The sequence below is a fragment of the Lonchura striata genome, chromosome 2, assembly GCF_050655825.1.
Source record: "Lonchura striata isolate lonStrDom1 chromosome 2, ASM5065582v1, whole genome shotgun sequence".
NCBI classification, from domain to species: Eukaryota; Metazoa; Chordata; class Aves; order Passeriformes; family Estrildidae; genus Lonchura; species Lonchura striata.
In genome coordinates, this window is record NC_140704.1 from 67447337 (window position 1) to 67471573 (window position 24237).

General features: G+C 39.9%; 1 long non-coding RNA gene across 1 annotated transcript in view; it reads left to right on the forward strand.

Annotated features, from left to right (window-relative positions):
- Nucleotides 1-19383, forward strand: part of LOC110483536 (uncharacterized) — a 41737-nt gene extending 22354 nt beyond the window's left edge. The window contains exons 2-3 of the long non-coding RNA XR_002467593.3: nt 10416-10480; nt 13288-19383. This is a non-coding gene — a long non-coding RNA (uncharacterized LOC110483536). The remainder of the gene's footprint in view (nt 1-10415; nt 10481-13287) is intronic.
- The last annotated feature ends 4854 nt before the right edge of the window (nt 19384-24237 follow it).

Here is a 24237-nt window from a genome sequence, read left to right on the forward strand (position 1 = left end):
TAAACAGTTATAACAAATAATTATTAAAAACTTATAGTCAAAGTGCAACATTGGAAAGTGCTCTGGTCTTCTGCTGAGAGGTATCAAATGAACTTGATCTAACTTCAGGTATACTAGATTAAGTAGGATTTTGATTGTTGTATTTTCCTCATAATCAACTCAGGATTCTTAGCTGTGGATGATAACCATAGCCTAGAGTTAGTTTAAAAAGACTGATGAAGCAAATTCCCAACTCTCTGTTCTGGAGACCCTCAGGTTCTGATTTAAGTTCACATATCTTGATTTAGATGCATCTCAAGAATAGACCAGGCTCAGTTCACAAGGACTTTCACTAATCAGTGCCCATCCCAGGAGACAGCTTAACAAAGGACAGTTCCCACGGCAAGAGGCCATTAGCAATTCTTTCCAGCTGGCATTCCACCTTTTCTCTATTGTCTGCTTCTCCAAGTCTGATTAGATGGGAAAGAAAGGATGGAGTAGAAGTCAGGAGAAGAACCTAGAACTCTTCAGACCTGTGCTCAATTTGTTATTTTACTGATACATAAATTTGTGTTAAAAACATGGAATAAATATTTAGTAAAACACTATTGTACAGAAATAAAAGCATCAAATTATATCAGTTGCTTACCAGTTCTATTGTAGCGCATAAAAAATAATTTTGAAAATACTGAAAAATACAGCCTGTGCCTAGAGCTGTTTAAATGGTTCAAACCAAATGTGGCATAGTTTGTCTTCCATAATATTTTCTTTGCCCTCTTTCTCACACACAGAAGGCTAAAGCCATTTTCTTCTGTTTGAAGGATTTTGTCCTCTGAATTGCAGTTCCCTGCAATGCAGCAGGCCTTTAATGAAGCAAATAGGATTAGGCCACTGGAAGAATAGTTTATCCTGATTTTTGAAAATCTAAATCCAATATTGTTTGAATGATGCTGGCCCTTCCTTCATCAATCCTAGTCCAAAAGATGTTTTGAACTTTCTGTCAAATTACATTGTATAAGAACAAGTCGGTTGATATGGGTTACTGGAATAGCTCTGCTTCTTATAACAGAAAATTTTATCCATCTAACACTCTGCAGCATTTTCCACTGCCACCATATAAATACATGCAGTAGAGAAACAATGTTTTGTGCTGTCCCACTCCAGGAGACTCCAGTCAGGTTAAAATGGCCACTAAATCCAGACTCGAGAGCCACGGGCAGGTCTGTGCAGGCAGCCACAGTAAAGCCACAGGGCAAAATAGAGATATTAGAAGCCTCACAAAACAAACTAGGTCATCCAGGTAACTGCATGGTTCTGCCAAGAAAACTGCTTTGGAACTGGAGACTGCTCCCAACTCGGTTATGCCAGTCAAGGTCGCATCTCATCTCTTCCCTACTTATGTAAGCGGATAAACCCTGCCAGAATAGCTCTGCTGGCCTGAGCTGGAGTGATTTGATGTGGGAGCCTGTCAGAGCTGCTACTGAAAGGATGAACAAAGACGTAATCTCTGGCAGTCAGCACTGAAATCTGCCTTTGCTATGGCCAAATTCAGTGCTGCCAATTCTTCTTCGCAACTATGCTGGCTCTGCCTTTTGAACTACCCAAATATGAAGCCAAAAATTTCCCTGTGTATCCTGTAAACAATACAGTGAAGAAACATTCACGTAACCATTTCCTTCCTGGTTTCTACTGACCCAAATAATGCCGTAAATGAGACTTTCGAACACGCTGTGCTCTTTGGCTGATGCCAGGTCTGTGCTGTAATCATCATTCCTGATCTGCATGGGGCAGATTCTGTGCAGCAGGTCAGAACATTTGTGTTGTTCCCCCAGATATTCCACACGCAATCCTGGCTGCATTTCTCCCTTCTCCAAAGGGGTAGCATTTGAAGAGCCAAAGGATCTGTTCTACCTTTGGCAAAAAACCTTTGGTTGTTCTTTGATTTTTTAATGGTTTCTCTATGGATAAAAAATTAATCACTGCAATATAACATGGAGAAGAGATAATGCAGGTTAACACCAATTGTCTCCAGCAGATCACATCTATGCTCCCTGCTATGCCCTCTGTATCATATGGTATGCATTTTCCCTTTTAAGAGTGGGAAATTGCACAATTGTGATACTGTCCTTTGGGGAATCATTTGGTTTAGTGGGCTAAATGCAGCTCTGTTGCAGTTAAATCTGGATATATTTCCAATCTGGTGTTGTTGCACTCACTTTTGAGTGGTCTTTATAGTGTTATAGTCAAGAGGGGCACTTGATGGTCTTTTTGGGGACAGAGGGTGAAGAATAAGTGTGGGGGCATGGATTTCTTACCACTCCCATTAGTTATGGCCATGGGGATGCCAGCACATTGCATTTTCCTCCTACCCGATGAACTCTGCTTCATCCCAAGCCAACTCTCGTGAAGAGGGCTAGCAGTGCCAAACAGCTCACATGGCTCCCATCATGTCAGGCATTCACTGCACTGGTTGCATCTACTCCAGACACTTTTGTCTTTATCCTGCCTCTGTTTTTTGCTCATGCCTTTGAAAATATAGTATACCAAGTCAGATCTTCTGCTTAACCAGCTGCATACAACACATGTATATTACAGTCCCCCACTCCTAAATGCAGTTTCCTGTTTTCTTCCAAGTTCACAGTCTTTGTAACTTCATTTCCTAGAGACACATAGCTCTGTCTAATCTCATTCTTTCTGTCGCACTCTCAGTCCTCACCCTTGGCTCCATTACTTCACAGCACTTTGTCTCCACCTAGCAATCCTTTGTCTTTTCTCATGCCATTTTTATCGCCAAGATCAGCACTTGTTTCTTTACCTGAGCTTTGTTCCTCAGCTGATCCAGTGCTGCTTTTTCCTGTGTATGCATCAAAAATGAACCTTTGTATTGTGTCTGTCTCACTCTCAACAGGAGACTCTCAGGTCACACAGAGCATCTTCCTGCATTACTCATAGTACCTATGATGTTATATAAATGATCCAAATGGGCACTGTATCAGGTAAACTATGTCATATGGTCTGGACCAAGGCCAGAGCACAGACGGAGATTTCTATTCATGGCACCAATCCTCTGCTTGTTCCCCTGTTCTTAGCATATTCTTCATCTGATAGTCCAATTCTTTCCACTGTGACTCAAAAGACAGAGGCATTTTTATTTTCTTCCAATTTTCTCAATCATTTGTGCATCAACAAAAAACCATTAAGGAATACATTGCAATTAGCACTTCCTCAGATGCACTCATTTGTCAAGAGCACTCAGCCCAGAGCCAGTTTTCTGCAGGTGGGTAACTTAATGCCTCCTCTTACCACTTTTATTTATCTCAAGTTAATTGCCAGAAGTGGAAATCTCTCAGTGTTGTGCACAGAATTCATGATCATGCAAATACTTAAGATGATGCATTGTATGTCTGTGACAGCTATCAGTAAACCTGAGATAGAACAGGAATTCACAGAGCAAAAACAAGAGCACTTGAAAAAGCTGGTGCAGGAGGACAGAGAAAAAGACCTGAAGTTAATACATATTTGGCAGCTGTTCAGACTCCTCGGGTCCATTCTTGATGCAGTACTGTCCTTGTTTGTAGATGCAGGCGTTTCTCCCTGCCCTTATTTTTATCCCTGCTGGGAACAATGGCTTACACATCAAGTGAAGTACACACCATCAGCACTAGCACATTTTCAGCACTGTAGTCAGTGGGGCCTGATAATAGCACTGCAAGGTGTCCCCATGACAGAGCAAAGCTTGATAGCTTTGTATGACAACTGTTTTTCAACCTGTTCTAGAGCAGAACAAGAATGGAAAATTTTGCTGTCTTCCAGCAAAATATCTAATCAAAGCCACACTGCCACTATGAATCAAAATTATAGGTAGGTTCATCTTCTGCAAGGCGCTGTGCAAACAAAAGCAATTCCAAGTCCACAGAGCTAACATTCTGAAGCCTTCGCCCCACAGTCACGTTGTCCTTTAAGTCAAATGGTTGGCCCTGCCTTGCATAAAGCTATAAACTCTTGCATATTAGCAGGATGAAGCCCAGAAAATCAGGTGGTTAATAGTGATTAGCCCTCATCAGTAATTTGCTAATTCCTTACAGATGCCAGGGAGTGCACATGTTGTGGGGAGAGGCAGCAGTGCCAGAGCAGCCCCGCTGTGATGCAGCAGCCCACCAGGCTCTGCACAAGCGGAGCCTCACAGGAGGTGTCACGTCAAAGCAGGGACTGCCTTGCCTTTCTCAGCAAGCTCTTCCTCACAATGTTGCTGGTGCATATACTGCTGTGAGAAGCCAGCTGGCTGCCATCTGAGAGCAGATGCCAAGTGGCTGTCAGATTGTCATCTTGAGTTTTAGTATTCAACCTGTCTTTCTGTGAATTGGCTTTTGGCCTTTTTTTCCCATCAGGGAAGAGCTGCTCCTCAGCCAAAGCACCTCCGATTTATCCCCTGTAAAATAAATGAAAGTATGAGTCACTATTACTTCTGGTGAGACAATTTATAAGTCTCAATTCAAATTTTTTTCCACTTCTTTTTTTTTCTGTAGTTACGTAACTTTTTCTCTTCCTTTCCTAAAAGAAACCCCAGTAAAACATATAACAGCCACTTCAGACAGTTTATTAATTCAATCTGTCCATTATGTAATTAATTAGAAAAGCTGAGAGAAATATTCTTCAGTGTCTTACCTCCTGATGGTCATATTTTAAGTTTTAATAAAAGGCTGGTTGCATATAATCTTCAATATAGTACTGGTCAGGCTTGAAGAAATGTCAGCAATTTATCCAAAGATGCAAGACAAAATGAAATGAAAAATAACTAAAAAATACTCAAAATTAAACAGCAAAAATCCCTGGAACAATTTTTCCATAAGTAGTGGTCCAAAAGATGCAACTTCAAGTACCCTTAAAGGATTGCTACTTTTATGAGAAGTGCTTCACTCTTGCTCTTTGGGAATGGAATAATTTTCAGATGTGTCATGGCAGGCAATTTAACTAGCTGATCTTGTGGGAAAATAATACCCTCAAGAGTTCTGGAAACTGTAATAGAAATAAGTTGTTATTGTCATTGAAGCAAGAAACTATCTGCTGGGAAGATACTTACGCAAGTAGAAAGGGTTTGTTTTCCATCAGAACAACCAGCTAAAAAGCATGCAAAGGCCCAGCAAAGAAATTTTTCCAAGGAACTTGTGCCATTATACAGGATTTCCATTCTACATTATCATTTGACCAATCATACTTGTGTTAAATCCCATTAATGCAGAAGGATGCATATTTGTTATATTAGTTCTAATTCCACCCAAAAAATTAAAATGCTTATTTCTTTTCATGTTTTGGGCATTCCCATTTAACTTCTGACAATAAAATACTATTTAAGTTTATCCAAAGACACAAAGCATCTGCTAGTTCTCTGCCAGACCACAGAAAATGAAAGAAGGAAAAATGTTTCATATACACTCAGTTACAAAAATAGGTTTTAAGCACAAGAATCAGAGCAAAGAAAAATGCACCTTGCAGCACCCAATAAAAAGATCACAAAAATGTTGAAAGGTCTAATACAGAAAGACCACTATGGTCTGAGTGCTGCCAGCTCTCATAGAACTAAGTTATTAATGAGGAAATGCATTTAATTTTAGGTCTTTTCAAGAAGAAGAGGGCTGATGTCCTGACATGGCAGAAAACCTTGGGACACTGCCAGCACTTGGCACAGTAATCGTTTCTGTATAGCTTACGTAGTGAGAAATCCTTATTTGGGTGAAAACTCCTGATGTAACAACACTAAGAAATTAAAATGTTAAAGTAGAGACAGCAAAGGGGACCAAACCACAACATCCAATGCAGCAGCATGCTATTTCCTGAATCTCAGTGGTTGGGCTACACAGGGTCCTAAAATAGGCATTGTTTGGTATCTTTTGCATGTCTTGAAGTGGCACATCATAATTTTCTTGAGCTTCCTAATTACAAATGTTTTGTTAGAAAGAGTCAAATCAGGCACATTTTCCTTTATGGACAAGCTTCTAGTAAGTTTGCATCTCCAGGAATTTGTAATAGCACCAAGAGAGCTACTAAAGCACTTTAAACCTTGGTTGAAATTAGAGGTGTTGCAGCAGTGACAATGGAAGGCAGGTACCTAAATTACTGTGTTTCAGGGCATGAAACACCAGACAGGAGAAGTCCAAACAGCATGGGCATATCCTTTCCAGTACCCTGCCAATCCTGGTTATCAGAGAACCTGAAAAGAGGATAAAAACATATTTGTCACATGTTCATTACAATGAAAGGAATAAACCAAGCATAGACTTTTTAAAAAATATTTGGCTGGTTTTGAGAACAAAAGTTTTTGTGTTTTTTCTAATTTATTGTTTCTAATCTTCATGTGTTGTTTTTCTCCACATTCTCCACCTCATCTTAGAATTACTGCATTTGATGGAAAGCTTGTGTCATCTGACCAGGCTCATTGGAAATGAACATTTCTCATGAAAATTTTATTTTGTGAAAATGTCAAATGAAAAAGGGTTTTGAAAAGCAAGAATCTTTAAAAAAAATAGACAGGAATAAAGATCTATTTTAAATAGCAATACTTGAAATGCCATCCAGTTTTTAAAATTCAGATCGGCCTGCAAGGAATTACATAGGACATTTGAACAGAAAACTCTCCCTATGGTTAACCTCCAGAAGTAATGAAAATAATGCCAATAAACAGTGAAATTATACTAAAAAGCCCTTAAGAGCCCTAATGTTTTTTTAGTTCTGGTCTGGCTTGATTTCTGAAAACCTTTCAAAGAGGGAGAGGGAAAAGATGCTTCTGTCAGCACTGACCACACGGTCCTCCATGCACTGGAGGATGCCCTTAGGATTATGCCTGGGCTCTTCACTGCACCGGTGGCTCTGTGAGCAAGGTCTCTTGGCACACAGTTTGGGTTCAGCTCAGGTACCTCTGCCAAGAACTCTGTACCCCTGAACTTGGGCAACTTTCTCCTTGACAGCTTCCTTTGCATCACTGCCTGCCCTAGATGATGTGGCCATCAACCTACTTGCTTTCCCAGGCCATGATGCTTGGTCCTCTGCTCCTCCCATGTTTCCAAAGGCATGCACCAACATGGCTTCACTTGGAGCAGCCATGTCCGAGTGTGATGACTGAGCTGGCCCGGGCACTTATGAAAGGAAACCTAATTCCCCCTGGATTCCCCTGGCTAAAGCCACTCTGCCCTGGGAGGAATGGAGTAGCACTCTGGCCTCTATTGCCCCAGGGATATGTGACCATGCTGCTGACCTTGCTGCTTCCCTTTACACCTTCCAGTGTATGGCAGAGCTGATCAGTCCCAGCACCACCAGCCAGGCAGCATCATCCCTCAGCTGCCTGGCTCCTGAAAGACAGGCAGGCTGGGACAGGCACTCCCCAGTCTCTCTGGAATGGAGAGACAGCCAATTAACAATGTGTTGACTGAAGGCTGACCAGGTGACTGCCTGAACTTCTGGACAGCAACACAAGCAAGCATTTGACTACTCAACACCAGGGCTCTAGAGATGGGAATTTCAAACAGTCCTGAAATTTTTTTCAGGGACCATTTTGTTTTCCATGGGATCTCCTGATTTGAAGATCTATCTAAAGGCAGTATCTGTGTATTGCTGTGTTGATTGGCACCACGGGTGGAGGATCTGACCATGCATAAAATCCTTTGTGTCATTTCTGCTGTGAAACAGACCAAACTGATAGATAAGATGTCAGTATAAACTGTTCCTGCATCTGCAAAAACAGTCACACAAGGCAGTCTTGCCATATTGTTTAGATAGTTAGGTGTTTTGCATGTTGTGGGAGCCCCAGCCTTGCTCTGGGTTCCTATGTGGTGGTGAAATTTCTCCTCCAACCCGTTCTTCCAAAGAAAAACTGCGCAGGCTCTTGCTGTTCGGTCTCAAGGCAGTTTATTGCTAGTTATCTAAAAGATTGTCTTCTTGGACTGCAGCTGTTTGATCAGCGGCCTGGACAGAGGCACACACACACCCTGACATCCTCTCTATCTGCTGTCTTCTTCTTCTCTCCCTCCGCCCAGAGCTGCTGCTATCTTTTATATTATATATTACGTATTACATGTTTATAGTTTTCCCCCAATACCTACTACCTATGTTACAAAGTGCTTTTCTACTCTAAACCAATCCATAAGTGCCAACATCACCAAGAACATGGAGGCAAGGAAGAAATAGGAGGAAGAACAGGATCAGCCCACTTTCCTCCATCTTAGAACTTCTGACACCCATGTACAAAGTAAAATCCCCCTGTACAGGTGCTAAAACCCCCCTGTACAATACTAAAAAATTTCCCCTCTGTTTAAATTTCCCCTCTGTTTTGTAGCTACTTTTACTATACTATCTAACCCTTTGTGACTGCTTGTTCCACCTCCAAAGTTGGTAACTCATTCCATGGCTCAAACTCAAAATCACAGCTGTTTGCAGCTGCCTGTCAGGGTCTAAAATGCTTCTGACCAAGGCCTGGAACCTCTAAAAATGTCTGAGAGACATTTTGAGTTCCAACAGCATGTAGTACAAGGGATGATGGATCCTGCCTGTGTAGGATTGGTAATATAGGAGCCTTGGGTATGAGAATTAACATTGCACATAACACAATTGTGAACACTATACTGTTTCTCCAGCTTTTTAAAAGGCTGGTTTAAAGTGTTTTAAAGTCTGTAATTTTTGAGGCATGCACCACCTCCTACAAACTGCCTTGAAGGCTCTGGTTATTTCAGAACCCCTTTTGCCTTCTAGACCAATGGCTCAGTCTGGCTTGGATAATATGTCTGTCTGTGCCTGGATGTACTTCACACTATCATAGTGTTTGGAAATCTCTTGCACACCACAAAGCCCTCCTGTCATTGCGCAGTGCCACACCACTTTTTTCCTTTTGAAAAGCTTTCCTGGCACTTTTTGTAAACTGTAGGCCTCTTGGTTTGCAAGCCAGGTTGCCATTTGTTTTCTGTTCAGGCTGGCAATTTGCCTTTTAGCAGCTTCAAATTCCTAGGCATAATAAAATCTTTTAACAGAAGTAGTGGTGTAGACATGCCTACTGTCACAATGCCACTTACACACACATAAGAAATAAAACACTGGGCTAATTAATGTTACTTTTTGTTGAAAACCTTCTTCTGTGACAGTCCTCCTTCCCGGAACTGCTGTAGGCCTGGGCAGATCAGGACAACCTTCTGCCTCCCGTCTCCTCAGTCTGTTGCCACAGCTTTTTCAAACTTTCTATAAGGTCATTGACCTACAATTGAGAAAATAGGTACTGTGGGTTTCAGATTCAGTCAAAGAAAGAAACTGAGAATTTCTAGCCAGGCAGAAGCCTGGGAAAGAGCTGGAGAAGAATGTAAATAATTCTTTATCTCTCTTGTTTTTCACATTGTTTATAGTTAAATTCTATCACTGTGCATCAAGCACTTTGTGCCAATGGTGTAGGTTGTTTTCATTTCAGAACCAATGGAGTTGGTCCTCACAAAGCTCTGTATAAAAGAGCGGTGTATTTTGAATAAACTGGAGTTTTACTCTCAGCAGCCTTCTGAGTCAGAGTCTTCTCATTCCCATCCTGCCTCGACAGTGACAAGGTACAGCACCAGCCTACACCCCATGATGCATACCTGTGATTCCCTAGAGCCCTGAGTGAAAATGTCTGTCTCCATGTATGCTGCAGTCAGGGCCTCCTGCTCTGACATACTTTCAATATATGGAAATACAAAGTCTTGTGTCCAGCAAAGCATTTGGGATCCTGTCTCCTAATGTAGGGGTTTTGTTCTCTCATAGAGTCCCAGCCTCGCACCAATGCCAGCATTTATATAGCTGAACACTAATGACCTAAAAACTTTACTGGATTTGGCTTACTGTTCCTGTTGACTTCCTGCCCCATGACTATAATTTCCAATCAGTTCTAATTTAAATGACTTTTTATTATCTTCATGGTAATTACAAGCTTACATTTAAATGCAGCATGTAGTTTGCAAAAAAAGAAGAACAAAAAATTTCCCAGTAATGGCTACTTGGGGACTGCAAGAAGAACCTAAAAATATTCAGAGCATGTAAAAACACAAAACTATAAAAGATTTATTTTTAAAGTAAAATTAATTGGATTAAGTTGAGCAATGAAAAATGTAAGTCAGGCAGTATCAAGAGGGATGTTCTGGCACTTACTAAACTGCAAAATAACCTCCTGATAGAAGAGCTGGAAGCATCATTAATCCCATTCATTTAGAGCAAGACGAGGCAAAGCAATGAATGGAGCAATGATCTTTCTGGCCATAGAGCACTGCAAGCACTTCATGAAATACCTATTTGGAAAGGAGGAGGAGGCTGGGTTACCTGGAGCCAGAGCAGGAGGAACTGCAAATGCAGGTCTTGCTTTATGCAGAACAACACAGCAGCCATGAGGGGTACTTCCAAGGGTTTGGCAGTCACAAAGTCCTCTTTCCCCATAGGAGGCTGTCAATCTTCCTGGGAAAGACAGATTCAGAGGATATCAAGCAGACACACCAGCTGTTAGGTAAGATAATACATCTGATGCTTCTGAATTGTCAATAGAAAATAAATTTCTGTGTTGCTCCAGAGCCCTGTCTAGTCACTTCAGGTAATTGAAGTGATGAAATTTCCATGCTTTCTCCATAGATGGTCTACTCCAAAGATTCCCCGTAAAGGATTGATCCTAATACTGATCCCGAGTTCTCCTTTGCTCAGATTTACTACTCAACACCCAATTAGCATTCTTGATGTGACATGGTTGTCTGATTACCATCACTGCTATGTAATTGGAGTAACTTAAACAACTGATGCCAAGTGGATAAGGGCTTCCATTATCCCCCTTACAGTCATCTCCTAAAGCATTGCACTGTTGTCAGGCCCCTCCCAGAATGACTGTAGACAAGAACTACCATGAAGATTTTATGAGAACATCTCTCTGGCTGCCACCACAGCAGCACCTAGGATGCAGATGCATTAAAACATCTGCTCCATGCTCTCAGGTGACAGAGACATATGAGAGAGATAGCAGGAAATTATAATTCAGTTTACAAGTGGGAACACTGGTTTGGCTACATAGATCACTTCGGAAAGAAAGTTATTTTTCAAGGGAACATCAACACCGTATAGTTAAGCAAACCATAAACTCTGGGGTTACCTTGAGAAGACAGATTGCTGAAATCAGTGTGTTTCAGCATTAACCTTTTCCTTCTGGAAAGGTCAGTTCATGCCTCTATTCCACTGAACATTGGAACTTAAGTGCTATAATTAGTGCATCTTAGGAGCAACCACCCCAAGAGAGGGCCCTGTCAAAGCTGTAACAGCATGAAACAAGGGGATTTATATGGGGTTTTTTTGTCTGCCACATGTGGCTTTTACAGTCACTAGTATAATGCCCTTTTGGAAATCTGTTAGTGCTAGCACACTTAATTTGTTCTACATTTAGGTTACCACTTCTCAACAACTAATAGCAGGGAAAAGGGGCTTTGTTTTTTTAAGCTACAGAAGTAAGCAGAGATATTATGGTTCTGATGGTACTTCAGACCTGCTCACACAGCATCTCCACACCTTAACCTTACAGCAGCATCCTAGATTTGTGAAGATAAAGTGACAGCAGATTGGAGGCTTTTATTCCAAGATCTTTGCTGACCTTTGGAAACATTTTCAACCTTGAATAAGCATTTCCTTATAAAATTATTTATTAGGCAAATAATCCCTCATTTCCTCATCTAGGAATGATCTTATTTACCATCATTAAGTTATTGCTCCTACTAACAGAATTAAAATGCATCAAACATCCTCCAGGTTTGCCAGCAGTGACCTATTTACAAAGTGGGCTTTATGGCCATTATGTTCTTGCACACATAAGAGGAGACTCTTTTAAAATACAATCTTAGATTACAATATTGGGAAACTGCTCACGCTGCTATAAAATATACATGTAAAATGTGTAAAGAGTCTGTCAGAGAAATGTTCACCTATAAAGTGTAACTTAATCTTACAAGTACTAGGTGTACTAGTCACTGAAATTACAGGTTTTAAGTCTCTAAGCTTTCAGTTATTCCACGCCACTGGACTTTTATGGCTTTCTAACCCAAGCCCTCACTCAGAGACACAAAGCAGCACAAAAAGTGAAAACAGCACAGGATGTCCAGGCTCAGCAGCACACTATTAGAATCACTGTGCCATCCTCCCCTCTTCTGTGACAAGTGCTTTTACTCTTCTGAAATATTCTAGATAAATCCATGAGACTTGTTGATGCTGAATATATTTTTTTGACTTATTTAAAACATTCAACTTTTTGAAGTTATAGAAAAGAAAACCAAACCAACCTTTCAACAAGCACATATTAAGCTTTGTTACTCTGGGCTAGGGAAACCTTTGAAAAACATGCTTAAGAAAACAAACTACTTCTAATATGTCATACATCCCCTAGACTCTGTAAGGTCTACATAAATATCAACTTTTTCAACCATTATCAGGAGCCACTAAGTGATAAAGAGAGAAGGGCATTCCTAAAAACAGTAAGACTACATAACAAAATTCCTATTATCTACCACTATTTGAAATTACAGCAGTGTCTCCCTCTTCATATTACTTGTTTAAGAAAATGCCTTCTCACCAGAGGAAAGCCTAAGCAGATGTAAACTAAATCCCCAGTTGTTTCAGAACAAGTTAAGTTTTCACTTGTTCCAAGAAGTTAAAAAACCAGTAAACTAAGAGGAAAATCATATTCTTCTAATATATTCTATTCCAATGCAAGCTTGAATCTAGCTTGCATTATCATACAGACGAATTCTTAAGATATTTTAAGGTCAGAATACTCATGAAGATACAATCAAGGATCTGTCTGAAACTTGGAGTCAAAATTAGAGCAAAGTTATTTGGGGGAATGGAAGAAAAATCTATAAAAAAGACTCAAAATAAGTCAAAGGGCAGAAGGATGATGGACCATGTTTATTTAAAAATATGCCAACTGTACACAAGGACAAATGTGCTGTGAAAAAAAATTGTACATACATCAGTTGGCAAGAGTTTAATAATTTTCAGTTCTCACTGGACAAATAAGCTAAATAATTCAAGGCACTTTCACAGCTATTGAACTTAATTTATGAGCCTAGATTGCTGATTTTGTGTATGGTTCAGGGAAATCTGCACCAGTCCATATCATTATCACCTTCAATTCTAACTCTCTTACAGTTACAGCAGTTTGGGAATGTTCAGTGTGAAAATTAAGTGTTTTAAAAAAGCTGAGCTGGTGAGATTCTGGTTTTACACATGATTCTTCATTCTTCAGTCATTGCTGCCTTTGTTTCTAATTATCTCACATTACAGAACAAGAGAAGGAATCCAGAGGCAAGTGGAAATCCACTGTGCTGAGTGCTGTAAAGACAGCTAGAGACAGTCCCTGTCCCAAGCAGCAGGAGAAACAGCAACAGAAGGTAAGAAGGTAAGAAAATAGCAACTGTTTGAGAATATTTTGCAGGGCTGGATTGTTGAAGGATTATATGTTAGATCTACTAGGGCTGCCTCATTTTCAATTAATATAGTTACATTAAAATGAGATCTAGTATCACCACACTTAAAATAATGCTGAGCAAAATCATGTGGGGGGAGGGGGGAAGACAGCAAAGCAACTGCTTACAATCAACACAAAAACATTGGAAGATAAGAAAAAAATATTAGGGGATGATTATCAAAGATCTATAAATATAACCTAGAGAAAAGAAAACTCGTGTGGCCATAGCTTGATCTATAAATACCTTCAAAATATAAATATAAATGAAGGAAGGGAATTACTTGATCTCCGCAGATGCTGAGATGCAGAAGCAGGCTAACGAGGAAGGAGTTGAGACTAATCTCAGAGTGCATTTCTGAATGCTAAAAGCAGTTGGAGCCTGAAGACTATCAAAGAGGGTACCATCCTGCTAATACACAAAGATGTATTCAGAGAGGCATTAGTGGAAAGAAATGCAGGTAGGGTGCAATCTTGCAAAGTAGAAAGCCATGCTGGCTGCACAAGCAACCTTCCTAATTCCCACATCTGTCTGGTGTCAGGAACAGCCTGAATGGATTCTCAACCCTTGGGACAGGTTTACAGCATTCAAGCTCCTGCAACGTGACAGTAAAGTAGTAGCTGGAGGGCAAATAACCTCAGTGGTAACAAAATAGACAGAAATATCTTTTAGAAGTCAAAAGGCAACAAAATCCAAATTGACTTGGGGAACTTAGGAGAGTTTTGAAGTCAACTTTCCCCCAGAGCATTAAGGCTTTTTTTCTTTTCTTTTGTTGAGGGGAAGCTTGTAAAGCACTGACCTGGCCCACAGCCATGCTCACATGGAGATGCTGTCCTTGAAAACCTTGGCTCCTAGGACACATGGACAAAAATGGAAAATTGCATGTGGCAGGACTGGCAGTCCCCCAACCTGCCCACAGATGAGACCTGAAGATAGCTTGTTTTGTGCACATTACATGGGGATAGGAGAGTCTGGAATTCCCAACGTAGCATTTGGTTGAGTGGGAACAATGTAAGCATCCTTTGGATTTCTGTCAGTGTTCGCTGGTATTGACAGTTACAGAAGAGTGAGAAGGAAGTTCAGACTTTGGCCTTGTTTGGATAAACCTGCATGCAAGAGTGCTGTTAATGCAACATCCCATGTTAGGAAATCACATGCTTGTGGTACTCCATGATATTTCACGCCATTTATTTAAATTTTAATGTCTTCTTTAAATGCAGGGCCTATTATTATACCTGAAAAAACAGGCACATCTATACTGCTATAAGACTACTAATTTATTCAATTTCTTGTGGTTTTCCACATCTGTACTAGCAACCACAACATTGCAGAAAGAACTGTCACATAAAACGTGTTCCATTGTCTTGGCTACTGAATCCTGACTACTGACATTACTTTATATGTGTTACTGATTAAAAAATGTTTTTGTAGTGCAAAATGACAAGCTTGATAGAGAGCAATACAGCAGCCCCTCTGAGACCTGACAATTCCTAAGCACCTCAGCTTCTAGCATCTTCAATGATTTCCTGAAGACCAAGTCTCTTTAAAGGCTTTGGATCCTTTAAAGCTCATCTAACTATAAACAGCATAGAAGAAGGAATAATTCTCCCAGTTAAGCCTCCCACAGAGACTGTTCTCTGTGCCAGTGTACAGATGAATAGGCTTTGAATGCTAATTGTAACACTGTGTGTACTCTTCCTGAGCTAATCAGCTCACAGAGTACAGACAAGCAACTTTTATTATCAATTCCATTCCAGCACACAAACCGTCCTGAAATGCTTTTCCAATAGCTAATTTAGAGACCTCCTGTTGGCTTAGTTCAGGCTGTGGAAGGTTTGTAAACAAGCTGTGTTATTCAAGAGGAATTTGCTCTCTCTCACTGTCTCTCTTGCTTTCTCTCTCTTGCCTAAAGTATTAAGATCTAATGGAAATAGTTGCCTAAGAGAGGGAAGTAAAGCATGATAATACCTACTGGCAAAGGCTCATGTTCAACATCTCAAGAGGTTTCATGTGCAACAGACAAGAAAACTAACTTGCAGGCCTAAGTAACAGGGTATCACTTGCTTTACAAAGTAAAAAATCACTGCAAAAAAGAAATTATTTTCTCCATTTGGTAGTGGAGTAGTCAGAGTAGTCTTTACCATTAGAAGTAGAAATTTCAGTTTGTCCCTCACTTTGAAATGAGATATTCCATATATGATCAAAGCAGTGATAACCTCTCCTGGGAACCCTGCCAACGTGAACTGCAGACGGCATCAACAAGCTGAATGCTAAGAGCTTCCCCAGACTGTGTATGGCAGTTCCAATTTGTATGCAACGGGTCAAGAAGTGCCACTAAAACGGAATATTTTCCTTTGCTACAAGTGACCACAACAGCAACGTGGAGGAGTCATGTTCAGATGAGATATTCTCTGCTTTTAAAACTCCAGTAAATGTACTCCTAATCTGTTCAGAAGTCTGTTTTGCTAAACAAAAACTGCAGTCTCACAGAAAGGAGGCTTCTAATGTTTCTGGCACTGCTCTGTTTTAAATCTTTGGGAAAAGAGAGTGCGGACTGTGGAAAAATAAGCCTTTTTTATAAGCTCAAATGTCTGACTAGCTGGTAACAGTACTCAGGGGAAAAAGAAACTCCAACCAACTACTCCTCTCACTCATCCCCCCCTCTTGGAAAAAAAAAAAATCCCCCCCAAAAAAACCAACCAAACAAAAAAAACCCCACCAACAACAAAAATAAACCCCACCAGTTGGAGAGAGAACTTCTTGTTTGAGATGAAGGGAGTTTTGTAATTTAACAGTAAGTGTTCCCTCCTTGTTGGAAGTTAATTTGATCCTATTGTGTCCATATTCCGCTGTAATAGGTTATACATTGCTATTACACTTCTGTTCTGAAATGCACCTGGGAGCTGCTGCTCTTACATACTACGGTCTGATGTGGGAAAAGCTATTTGCAAGTCTCTTAAAAATCTACATTGAGTTGAAGCATGGGCAAACATTTTTCTGCCATGGAATTCAGATGCAAAACAAGGACTTAGTCTTCATATAAGCCATCCACCAAATTCTCAGTTTATGCTGAGACAGGGAAACCACTGAATGATCTGGTCTCTCTTGCAGCTGAATACCCATTTATGAAAGCCACTTCATTCTTTGGCCACTCTCTGTAACCTATTTTGTTCAGCAGCAGAGCCACGTTTTTCAAAGGTCTTAATAATTTTCTTGAGCAGCTTTTGAAATGGGAAGTTGCAGACCAAACTCCCCTTCTGCTGAAGCTGGTAGCAGACTCCCACTTCTTCAGCCAGCAAGTGAGTAACTGTGGTTCCCACTGACAGTATGAGTATCTAAGGAAATAGGATTCCCACATGAGTGATCCCTTTGTTTTTCATCCACACTGACCGTGTAGTGTCACAGCAGCTTCTTACACAATACAAAGAGTCTAAAGAGAATTCATAAAAATGTCATCTTGTCTTTGCTTCAGACAAGGATCTCTTACACACATTTACCTTGGCTTTTTCTCGTTAGCAAGGAGTTGAAAATCTCAAGCATCTCATAGCTCATTATTAATACATAGTCATGCTCTGCTGCTCAGAAGGGACATGGAGATACTGGCAGCAGGCCCCTTGAGACAGCAGCCTGATTATACAACCCCTGTATGGAGATAATTCTGAGTAACTGCTCAGAAGAAAGGACCAGTTACAGTTATTAACAACATTTGTTAGGTGCCAGTAATGTTTGTGGTGCTCTACAAGACAAACACTGTCCTACTTTATCCTGAAGAACAACAGATGTCAAAAGACTCTTTTGAAGGTGCAGAGAAAGTGACGACTTACAACATTCATGTTGGGTTTGGTTTTGCTTTCCACATCTTCTCTTATCATTAAAGGGCCTGTAAATAATACTAGAATGGTGAGGATAGGCTAGTGACAACAACTTTGATAAAATGGAAGAATTTGAATGAGAAGAAAGAGGTACCCATGTGCTTGGAGATAACAGCAGCGACCAAGAGTGAAGGAAAGAGAACAGAGCAATGGGGTTGGCACTGTTGACTACACTAAAGGAACCAAAGACAGAGATTTGGCTCGATGAGGTGTTGGGATGAAGCATTTCATCTTGAAAGGGAAAGCCAGAAGATTCAATAAAGTAAAACCAGGTTTTGATAGTCAGGCAGAAGCTGCATTTCTGACATAGAAGTAGGGAATCATGAGGGTGTGTAGAAGGTGGGGAAAGGTTAGAGCTTATCATCAAATGAATGACACTCAAGATGAAAGAGAGTAGAATTATAATGACAAGACTTATATAAAAGTTTAAGGGCATAGAATATTAAAATGCATTTAGGGCATGAATAGAAGGAGCCACCAGATGGATGAAGAAAGGGGAGGAAGTAGTTCAGTCATGCTGTCACGCATCACTGAGGAAGGAAAAAAAAAAAGAAAAAGACCAGGAACAAAAGCTATTAAGAGAAAATAAGGTAAGTCAATGAGAAAAGCTTGTGAGAGCCTTTCCATCTTATTCTTGAAGTCAGTAACATTTGGAGGAAGAATGACAACAAGGCAGCTTAGGGAAAGAAATGAAAGTCTCAGAGGGGGACTTGGTGGGGGCAGTGGGACTTTTGCTTGAGAAAGATTTGAAAAGTCTCTTGGAAATAATTCAGCACAGATAGTCTCTCTGGCACCTGAATGCCCTTTCAATACATTCTTTGGAGGAAGAAGCAGAAGCAAGATGCAACCTGTGGTTGCATGTACATCACTCAAGTACAAAGGAGGAAATTACAAAGTTAAACCTAAATACGTAATTAAGCACTTGTGAAAACAAAGGAAGGAGCAGGGGATAAGGAGCTGCAGGTACACCAGACATATCCATACCTTATAGGGTGTATCTGAATGGACAATAAAGGAAAACATACAAGGAGTACTGGAAGAGCAGTGACTGGTGACCACTGAAAATTTTGATCATGAACTGTCAGCTAAGACACAATTAGGCACCTCTATTCAGATGAGTTTCTCAGCAAAGGATGACATCTCTGATATTCAAACATATTCTGGCTTCTAGGTAAAGAGGATGATATGTGGATGCAACTATGAATTTAAAACAGAAAAAGGGGAAAGTTGCCAAAAATAAGGCAGCCTACAGAGCTGTATTTACCAGAGACAAGACTAAATATATTGTTTTCTGGCATCATAGCTGAGAGGCTGCATGGTTCATTTCTTCCTTTCCATTTTACAGACTTTGACAAGAGTCAGCATTTGCTCAAAGGAAATAAGTATCAGTATTAGATGCAATCAAAAGACAAGTTAATGTACTTGCTAGATTTACTCCATGTTTGATAATGCAAAAGGATTCTTTGAAGGGATCTACAGGGCAGTGCCTAGCAGATGCCACTTTGGCTGAAATCAACAGCTGAGGAATCTGGTAATTATAGTCTCAGGGGATACATGGATTACTTCTAAGGAATCTGTAAAAGCAAGAATCAGTAGGTTCAGATTTGCTGTACACAATATCTATCTTCTGTGAGAAATTTTAAGGAATGTGTAAATTAAAAGGGAATGTCCATCTACATAGTAGTTTTCAGCTCCTTGTCTCCCCAGATTGTGCAGTTGACATAGAGAAATATTACATAAATGTAATTAAGCATGCAATAACTTCCTCTCTTATTGAGTTTTATTTAGGAAGATATTCTTTCTCTCTCTTCCTCCCAGAGGGGCATTCCACACTATTTAGAAAGTATTTGTTAAAAGATAGATTAATCTATATATAAGATCCTAAGAATGAGATGGATATCAGAGCTCTCCATTATTCTAGACATAGACCACATGCATTACTTACATGTAGTCAAGTGATTCAATTTTAATGAGACTATCACTGTGGAGAATAAAGAAATTTATACTTTACTCCCCAAAATAATGGGCAATTGCTCCTTTCTTTCCAAAACTGCCAGTTTTATCAGCATTTATCCTAGTCCTTTATAGAATTCTCTCACTTCAGCACTCCAAGGTTAATTCTCACAGAGAAGGAACTGAGACAGGACACTGGGATTTTCTTTCAGAAAAGAGAAAGGTTATATTAACCATACCAGCAAGTGTTCTACTACTTCCTTTAGTCTCAAATTATTAGTTTGCTTAATAGGAAAGTCAGAGAGAGAAGGTTTGTTGATATTTTTTTTTTTTTTCACATCAGAGGATACACTTCAGATCAACCTTACAAGTAGTTTAAGGATCATAATAAACCCCACAGCTTTCACCTGAGTGTTAATTTCTACATGGTGTTCTGCAAGCAGATAGAAGTTCATTCTTCTTGCTCGAAGTCAAGCAGAAGTCATTAATTTCTCAGCAGGACACACCCTGAGTTCAGTGCCCCACTACTGGATCTGTACAACTGTTAGGTTGTTGCAGTGTGAGCAAAGTGAGCATGCACTTGCCTTCAAAAGAGATATACACTCCTTTTTTGTCTCCCTGGGCAGAGCTACTTGCTTCTCTGATTATCAAAAAATGATAAATACTGCTTTTCCTCAGAGCACTTAGACAAGGAAAAAAAAAATGGCTAGTGGCCTGAAGAAATTAATATTCATTTCAAGACCGAGTTAGATTTTTTTATTATGATATGCTATTTCCCCTTTTTCTTTCCACAGATAGCATTCTCACTTTATACAACACACTTAAGTCAGTTTTGAGCATAAACTTTCTTTCTTCTTAAAAAGAAGGGCAATAGGAGACAGGAAAATACAGGTATATAACCTTTACTGAAGAACATGTGTTTGCTGTACACTCTTAACAAAAATTAGTGACTTCCCCAAATGCCTACCAACAGACACCAGAGTGGACAAGACAATTATGTATGCTTTAATTATGGAGAGCCCTCTGTATTTGTACATTTGACCTGAAGGCTACAAAGGAATGTTTAAAGAAAATATATGAGAGGCAAGTTCAGGTAGATGAAAGAACATTAAAGGGAAGAAGGGGGTCATATTTATGTAACTCCCTAAGTTGCTCCAAGTATGACTTCAAAATAGTATCACCTTTTTCCCCTACTTTCATAGAAAAGGGAATTTATTTTGAATTTATATGAAAGATGACACATTCATTGTATCTTTATCATGAAAAAAAATCACCAGTTTTCAACCAACACTCTGTAGTAACTTATTTCTGCTTTTCCCAATTAAAGAGAATTAAAATGCCACAATTAATTTCTTGTAGGTAAAGGTGCAAAAGCCGTTGGAAAGTCAGGGCAGTCTGTTGGTGGTGTAGAAAGTTCTAAAACTCTGCCTATGTTTAAGAGGCTCACCATCCTCTACATATAATGCCAAGAATTTCTAAGAGGGCTTTCTCCTATCCTTGAGTCCAGGGCTTACTCAGAGCATTTTATTATTCAGAGAGGACACTGCAAGCAACAGCAAAAAATGGCATCTTTGAAAAATGGTAGAGTCAGAGAATGTTCTCTCTGGATGACAATCATACTGCTATCTTCAAAGTTGGAAAAACCTCATGAAGTTCCTCAAAGCCTCCAGTTTCCACTCTTGTAATCTAACCAGCATGACTATTGGCAGCATGGGGGCTGCATCTGTGTCCTGGGATTAAGGTGGTCAGTAAGGCATCCAAACTGAGGAGACTGCAGTGTACAGCTGGTTACAGATGTGGTTTAGGTCTGGATTCACTAGTGCAGAGCTTTACTGACCTGAGTACTAAATATCTACCCAACTACAGAAAAATTACACTGTAACTCTAAAATGTATCTCAGAAAACAAAGAAAGAAAGGCAAAAATCCATTCCAGTAAACCTGAGTGCTTCAGTTGTCTGTAAGTTGACTACAAGCAACAAAACAGTTTGATGCAGTCTCACAAAATGGGTCTGTGCAACCAAAGGCACCTTTTTGATACTGATGTAGCATGGGCTAAGCAAAGGTGACACGCAGCTGGATCTGCTTGTCACTAACCAGGAGGAATGAGATGGAGATATGGTAATCAGTAGTAGCTTTGGCAGGAGTGGCCATGGAACAATGAAGTTCAAGATCCTGACAAGTGTGAGGGAAGACAGCAGCAGAGTACTTAGGTGATCAGACTTCAATTTATTCAGGGCACCCTAAGTGGATTTTGGTGGGAGGCAGTTCTCAAGGGCCAAGGATCTCTGTGAATTCAGTAGACCTTGAAGGACAGTATTCTTTAAACACACGAATTAGCTCCCCTGAAATTCAGGAGGACAAGCAGATTCTTCATGAAACTTTTGCTAAGCAGAGAGCTGATATGAAGCTGCAATGTGAAATAGCAATGTATAGGAGGTGGAAGCAGGGGCAGGCTATGAAGAATGAATTTAGAAATATTTTCTGCACATGCAAGGACAACACTAACAAAGCTAAAGTTTATTCAAAGTTGACACCTGTAGGGGTTATCAAGAGTGACAAGAAACATTTGTATAAAAAACAAACAGGGAAACTGTTGGGATCTTTGTTACATGGGATATGTGACAGCAAGCCCAAACATGGATGAATGTCTTCTGTGCCTCAGTCCTCTCAAACAAGATTTCCCAGACTTCACTGTTTAGGAAAAAAGTTCAAGAGTAACAACTAACAGCAGAAAATGAGGATTACAAGAGGAAAAAGACATAAATGGAAACAAGAGAGCTCCAGACTGGCTATAAGGAAAAGCTATTTTCCCCATAGGAACAATGGGTAACACACTGATCCCAAAGGTTTTGCAGTCTTCAGCTTTGGAGTTTTCCAGTATTCAGGTTGTTAAATCCCTGAGCAATCTGTCTGGATCCCTCAGCTGGCCCTGCTTTGAGCAGGAGGTTAAATGGGAGACATCATATGATTTTTCTGAACATGACTACCAGGCTAGCCCCTGCAGCATGATGAACCCTGAAGAGTGCTGCAACTTTTTTCTTAAAATTGTTCTTAGAAAATGAGAACACTTTAACAGAACTCGCATGATAAAGAAGAAGAAGCCAGATCACAGTATTTTATATACCCTTCTGAGCCATGCAGACAAGTAGTGTCCAAATCACATAGCTTACTAGATGAAACTAAGAACTCTCAAGGAAACAGCAAACAGCTGCTGTATCTACAAGGAAAGGATAACAAATAATATGCAGCTTTTTATTGCAGTGTTATTCATACTTTTATTTCCACTCACAATAAATTTGGTAATATCAGCAAAATTTATTCTAGATTACAAGGCTGTACAAATATCCATATAAATCCAGTGCAGTGCTTGGACTCCTGGCAGCTGGCCAGAATAGCTCTCTGTGTAAACACTTTTGGCTATTTCTATGTTAGTCACCTTTCTCCTGGCCTATCAAGCCAGATTACCCTTTATTTTATGTTTCTCTGTGTGGGACAAAATCTAGCAGTGGAACAGCATTTACAGTCAATTTAATATGGAAATTATATGCACTGCAATTAAATAAATGTCCAGTCTTCTGCACAAGGTCCATTTAGGAATGCCCTGCTGACTTTAGAAAAGGACTAAGTTCTCAGTTGAAACAATAAATGAACTGTGTGAGTGGTAAAGTTAGCTGGAGAAACAGAGGAGATTTGTGCAGTGACATAAATTAGGACTTAAAATTATCTCAACAGTTTACATAACATTTGCTGTGCATGAATCCTTTGCATGTGGTGTTTAATATTGCATATATGCTTTGGTAGATCCAGTACAACTTTACAGTGAAGCAAGGACACAACAGATGACAACTCTCCACGAAGCAAGAAATGTGATAGCTGTATTCATATACTGCAGATGCAGTGAAATGAATCTAGGTTTATTACTTATTTATTTATCTGCATGTGGGATTGTTTTGTCTGTTTCTCAGATTTTGGGTTGGGGTTTTTTGTTGTTGTTGTTGTTGTTTTGTTTTGTTTTTGTACATGGGTCACTATTGCCTCAGAGTCCAGTGACTATTGCTTCTTGCAACACAGCTGTAGTAATAAGGAGTAAATTGAGTCAGTGATGCTGTTCAAATCAAAATAGGAAAGAAGATAACCTTGCAAATAAAATGGTGTGCAAAAATGTATATGGATTACATCCATGTAATTGTAACTCCGAATTATAACCCTATGCAGTCCTTATGTCAGATTTTAAATATTTGAACTGAGGAATATAAAAATGCCCAATCACCCTACACAGAAATCTGTGGTTAGAAGACAGCATCACCAGAGAGCATTTCAGAGCCCTCAGAATACTTTGCTATATGTTTCAAGAGGACTTGATGAAGAACTTCAGTAAGCCAAAGACTTGCAAAGGGTGCCCTTTGATGAGAGGCACATTAAAGATAAAGTTCTTGCTCTGTGCAATCATCAAAAACTATTTAAAGTGCCAAGATCTATAGTTCTGCTTTCTGCTACATACAGTGTCATCAGCAAAACCCACACAACAAATTAGAAAACAAACCCCCAAAGTAAACAGCTACCTCCAGAGGACCCAGTTCAAGGTCCTTGTTGTTATCAAGTTGTGACTTTGTCCTGACTGCGAAGTATCAGGGGAAAAAGTTCTATATGCAGTCTATCCCTCCAGTATGTAGATGAAGATGTGACTTCTGGAAGTCCCAGAAAGTGCAGATATGGCATACAGGCTTGTACCAGCCCCTCTGAGGTTTGCATGCCATCAGTGATAACAGCACTGTTTAAACACACTCTGCTGAAGAAATAAGCATAATTTTCTATGCAAGAGCAAGCAGCCAGTCATCTTAGTGCTGAAGGAAGGAGTCTAGGGTTTAATTTCCAGTAAGGTTGTCTGTACAACAGCAGTTATGTCAGAGGAACAGCATCTAGTTTACACAACAAAATATCC